Here is a 5,822-nt window from a genome sequence, read left to right as displayed (position 1 = left end):
AGCTGAACATTCAAGTAAGAAGCACTTCAATACTTTATTAGTGTGAAATTTTTGTGTTTAAGACTTTAGGATTATTTTCTTGTTTGGTTTTTTTTTCATAAGGGTTTTTGGGTTTTGCATACTACTTAAGGGTTGCTTTGATAATAGACTGCACTCGAATTTACTGCTAATGAGCTTTCAGTAACTGAAATGTGTCTGTAAAGGTGGTTTTAAAATGCTGTGGGTGTTGGGTTTTTTTGTTTTTCTTTTGTTCTTTTTTTCTTTGTTTGGTTTTGTTTGGTTTTTTTTTTTTTTTTTAATGTAATGTTTTCCTTAAATGGTTTTCACAATTTTCAGTATCACTTTACAGGTGCAAGTTTCCCTTTTATGTCCTTTATAAACTGAAGGATAGGAATCTTACTGGGTTTTTCTAGTCGGGAGGGAATCGGAATTATTCATGGATACTCATCCATGTACAGCATTGCTGTTGTAGGATCGGCCGCTTGATGGTGCTCAGCCTCTGCAGTTCTTGGGGCTTGCAGTTATTTTTGTCCCAGAAGCGAGCGATGAGCACAGCGCCCTGTACTACAGAGCAACATATGCAGCGGTAAGTGGCATTTACCTTAAGCTCTTGCAAATAGCCCAGGGATCCATATAACTCAGAAGCACTTTCTAAAATCTCCAGCTCTTGCAAATAGCCCAGGGATCCATATAACTGAGAAGCACTTTCTAAAATCTCCTTTATCTTCACCATTTCTCTTTATAATCTTCCTGTTCATGTCTTTTTTTTACAGTAACTTGCCTAGCTTCTCCCCATGACTGCTTTGCTTTGGGTTCTCCTTTCAAGTAAGAAAACACGGGAAGTTTTTTTTCTTTTTTTAATTTATCTGTAGTTTTTTGCATTAATCTGTCACTGATTGTATTAAAACTACGAAACACTAAGAAACTCGTCACTCTGGGCTGGCTGTGTCAGCTCCCAGGCCTCATCACACAGCTACTGATGAGGCTCAAAGTGCAGCTTTCTCAGTCACTCCCTCGCATTCCTGGATAATTGCATGCCACCCTGGATGCTGATCAAAGCCATTATCACTTCCAAACTGGATCTGAATAATTCTAAATTTCAAGTATATATTGTGAACTTCTGAACATAATTCATGCAGGGACCACAGAATGACAAAAGTGACCTTTCCAATACTGACTTGCATTTCCTTTGGTAGGACAGGTAATGAGACAGGCACCAGGTCTCAAATCTGTCACCTATTACCTAACAACTATTCATTTCAGTTTGGAGGGTTATGGGGACTTGTCAGACTGGATTTCAGATATCCAGTGGGAAGAGACATTCTCCAAACTCTTCTTTATCACCTTGAAATGGGGTTCTGCAATCTCTCCAAGTGCTTTAGTGCAAACTCTGAAACACAGGTCGCTTATTCTGAGTACCTGTGTATGTCTAATACCTGAAAGGATTAAAAACCCTTGTACATTCCACTCTCTAGGCTTTTTCAAGCTTTCCTGGGTCACCAGAAAAGCACAAAGAAGTGCTCCTGTTTTCACAGTTGAAGATGGCCACCAGAAGAATTTGTCAGTGACCATTCTGTACGTGATCAGCCATGTGAGAAACCCCAGTTCAAAGCACAGCTGCCCTGGGACAGCCCTGCTGCCTGATGGAAAGCAGCAGTCAGGGATGCCTTTGGCTGCCCAGCTCAGAAGTGCTCGTTTTCCTTTTCCTGTGTTTGTGTGCTCCACGTTGCACTCTTCATCAGGAGCCATCCCAGAAATTCTGGGGATTTTTTCATAGATTGTTTCTAGGCCTAGGAAACTCTTCACTAAACAGAAAGCAAAATGTTGCAGATTGCTTCTTTCAATTTCAATATGAATGACAAGGCAATATTAGGCATCTGTGATGTGAACATAGCATTTGTCATCAGGTCTGATTGTAACATAACTCTAAGTTTTCTAACAGTGCTGGAAACAAAGTCTCTGAACTGACAAAGAACCTCTACCATGGACAACTTTTAAAACTTGTTCTTTTCACCAAAGGGAAAGGTAGTAGGATTTAAGCTCAGCAAAATTAACAAATCTTAAAAGTTTCATGCCACAAGAGGATCAACACTCAAAAGCACTAATGCAAATAGTGGGAGTATAAAATCACATCACTGCTTATTCTCCATAATTCCCATTCTTTACTGTCCTTTCCCATTTCTTTCAGAGCAGTTCCCTTTGTACTCCCCAAGGCCCCTGCCCAGGTGAGATCACCCGGCAGAGCGAGAGGGCAGCGCTCAGATGCATCACCCTGGTGGGGCAGGTGCTGCTGCTGCTGCCACCAAACCGTGGAGGAACAAAGCAGAAGCCCCCTCAAACAATTCTCCTGCCCCGGGTTCATCTTGGAAGATGAGTTTCCAGCTCACTGAGTGAAAAGTTCCTTTATCCAGTGTGCAGAGCAGACAGAGCTGGGTGTCCCCAGAGAGGAGCCCCCTACAGCAGATGGCAACCCAAATTGTATCAGTGCCACCCACCATGCACTCCCCAGATAGAGTAATTTAATTCTTGGTGCTGGTCCCTGCATGTCTCATTGATTGTTTTGGTCACTGGGCTGCCTCTTCCTGAAGTTATCTCATTCTTGGGATTGGTTCCTTGGTCCATCTTCATTCTGCTCCTGTCTTGCCAGTTCCAGCTTGGTCAGTGTTTGTGACACCATTTTTGCTAAAAAGTTTCCACTGTCATTGGCTCGTGTGCCCCAGGGCTCCAACTTGCTGATCTTCCAGTGCAAAGCAAAGTCATTAATCCCAACAATTCTCAATATTAGAAGTTTTTGAATGTGTAATCTACAAACAGGCCCTTCATGTTGAAAAAAATTGAGACTTCAGGTTCCAAACACCTGGGCTAAGGGTCGTGCCATTCAGAGAACAGCACAGCCAAGACATGGCACAAGTCTCATTGGAGGAGAGGCTGAAAGTAGGTGGGAATGCAGCTGGGAACTTCTCCCTTCCCAACCACACACCTGTGAGGAAGGATGGAGCATTCAGTGAGCAGAGGCAGCTCTGTCCCCAAGGGCTGGGGTCACAGAACCAGAGGCCTGTGCAGGTGGAAAGGGTGGTTTTGGTTAGATTTGGCTTCATGCCTGCAAAGAACCAAATTATTTGAGTGCAGCCCTATCAAAATGCTTATTTCAAAAGCATTCCTTGTCAAAAATGTTAGAAGGTATTAATTTAGAAAGTGCATCCTTTCATTTTTACCACTGAAAATCTCAGGAAGCAATTATGAGTATCATTAATTTTACAACTGGAAAACAAGTAGATTGAAAAGAGTTACAGAACAGATGGGAATTTTAATCCCACATAAAATCCACAACCTTTTTGTACTTGCACTCCTGCTTATATTGCATGTAGATATTTTTAATTGCAAAGGTCGTAGGAGAATGGAAGAAAGAATTGCTGAAATAAGAGAGCACAGAGTGTTTAATCTGAAATCTGAACTAGTAATAGATGAAAGGATATTGACCTCCTTTTGTGCAGAATCAGAGCTGTGAAGAAATGCACACATCTCTGGTCTGCATCCTCCTTTCCCTGTGTAGCAAATAGCATCCACCACAACAATAAACCATCAGAACACTCCACATGATCAAGTTTTGGGGTTTTTCCCTCTTATGCTCTTGGGACACGGCAAGGTGAGTTCCTTCAGCCATTCCACTCAGAAAAGAAGACACAAATCACCCTAGGAATGGCATAGGCCCAATCTTTCAACATGACAAAACCCACCTTTACCCAGAGCTGCCTCCCCCGTGCTCCGAGCATCAGCAGCTGCACCGACTGCACCACAGGCACTCCTGCGTGCCGGGGCTCAGCTGAGCTGCCCCAGGAAGCCAAATTTATCTGAGTGGGTTCTGCTCTCTGCATGTGGGGGCTTTGAAATCGCTGCTCCCAGCCCCAAGGGAGAAGTGAAATGGTCACATTCCAGAGGCATCCGGAGCTCCTGGAGCTTCAGCCTGAACTGACACTCACATGTCGTGCAGAACCTCACAGGGCGTGCGTGTGCCGTACTTCAGAGTCACCACAGCAGCTCACACTTCTCAGCAGAACATGATGTGGTACAAAGAGCAGGGGAAACACCAGGAAACTGCAAAAGAGCTGGGATTAATTTACAGCATTTACCTGAAACCGAATCATGTCTACTTTTCTTCTTCACCCTACAGGTTTGTTTCTTGACAATGGTAAAGGAAAAAATACTTTAACTGGTGGCAGGGGAGAAACTGAAGAGGAAATTCCTTGTTTCTGGATGCAAAACTCCAGGGCCCCGCTCTGCCCTTCCAGGAGATATCCCAGCCTTTCCTTTGCCTTCTCCCTCCTGTTCTCAGGGGCCTCTTGCAGCACAAGGTGTTGCCACAGAGTAGCATGAGCTGATGAGCCCCTAATCCCAAAACAGCCCATTCCCACTGTGAAGTGCTGCTCCTTCCTGTGTCACCCTGCATTTCCCCCCTCCCAGAGGCGGATTAGTCCTTAAATCACCGTCCCTGGCCCCAGTGCAGGGAGCAGGAAAATGCCTGCTCGTCACGGCCTGACCTACCAACACAAAGGATTTTGTTGTCGCTGTAGCAATGAGGGTTCCTGTTGGGAATTGTGCCCTCTGTCACTCCCCCCTCGCTGTATTTATGCGGCAACGGGATCACGCAGCTTCAGCCCAGCTCTCCTCCTTAATGCCCCCAAATTCAGCTCCTGGGATTAAATCACAAAACACACAACAAAGAAAAAAACGAACCAAGCACAAATTCCAATACGATTCCGTGTTTTATCGCAGAGGCAGCTGGTCAGACCGGGAACCGCAGCGAATCCCCCATTCCCAGCTGAGCACGGAATCCTGCCCTGGAGCACGGCCGGGTGCTGGACAGGGAGGGGATGCGGCACCAGCGGGGCGCGGGGCGCTGGTGCTGCCCTCCAGGACATCTGCCCCAGCAGAGCTGATAACGCTCCCTCTGGCACCTTCCGCTCCCATCCTGCTGTTGCAAAAACAAGTTATCGTCAAAGTCCTTCTGTGCCGATCCAAGGAGGCTGCTGGTGTTCACTGCTGGGAAATACATTTATTTTCAAAGCAGTTCTGCTCACTTATCCCGCTTTTGGTAAACCACATCTAAGAAGCATTTTCACAAGAGCGTCTGGCTGTACAATACACATCCAAGGTCCCGCAACCCTTCATAATTTAGACCTCGTGTAGCCCTATCTTTAATGGCTTTATTTCCCATATATGTAACTCAGAACTACAACTAGAAAACAATGGAGCATATTCCTTAGCAGAAAAAAAAAGAGAGGAATCGCTACAATAAGAGTTATTAATTATATATCTCCTTGACTATGAACAACGTACCCTCCTTTCCTTTGCCTTCTCCCTCCTGTTCCCAGGGCCTCTTGCAGCACGAGGTGTTACCTCTGTACCCTTGATATCAGAGCATTCTTTTGTAAGGGAAAGAAACCCATAAAATCCTTCAGTTGGAAGTTTCTACAGTCTACCAACTAGAATTATACTCTAGTGTTCACACAACACCGAGGTGATGCACACACGGTTTTTCTGAGCAGCCTTTCCCACTGTTCACTGCAATTCAATATGCTGGGCAGTATCATCATGAGGAACAAGGTGGCACAGAGGGGAGTGGGGACTTCCTTCCCCTGTGGAAGGGTGAATGCATCACCCACTCACTTTCAGGAAAATGAAATTCAGCGAGCACACACATCAGGTCACAGATGACAAGTCACATCTCTTTTCCCTGTGCTGGGGGACGGAGATGGGGAAAGACGAGGCCAGGTCACAAGCTGCTCCCGTCGCTGCGGTGCCAGCGGCTGCAGGACAGAGAG

The 5,822-nt window shown here is 45.4% G+C and overlaps 1 long non-coding RNA gene across 1 annotated transcript; it reads left to right on the top strand.

Moving 5' to 3' along the window:
* The first annotated feature begins 17 nt into the window (after window positions 1-17).
* LOC115947967 lies at window positions 18-2,415 on the top strand. The gene is made up of 3 exons (XR_004081823.1): window positions 18-586; window positions 774-825; window positions 2,189-2,415. It is a non-coding gene; the product is annotated as an uncharacterized LOC115947967 (long non-coding RNA).
* The last annotated feature ends 3,407 nt before the right edge of the window (window positions 2,416-5,822 follow it).

Source organism: Geospiza fortis, unplaced genomic scaffold (genome assembly GCF_000277835.1).
Source record: "Geospiza fortis unplaced genomic scaffold, GeoFor_1.0 scaffold173, whole genome shotgun sequence".
In the NCBI taxonomy this organism is placed as follows: domain Eukaryota; kingdom Metazoa; phylum Chordata; class Aves; order Passeriformes; family Thraupidae; genus Geospiza; species Geospiza fortis.
The sequence above is the reverse complement of the archived record's forward strand: the minus strand, read 5'-3'. Positions and strand labels throughout refer to the sequence as shown.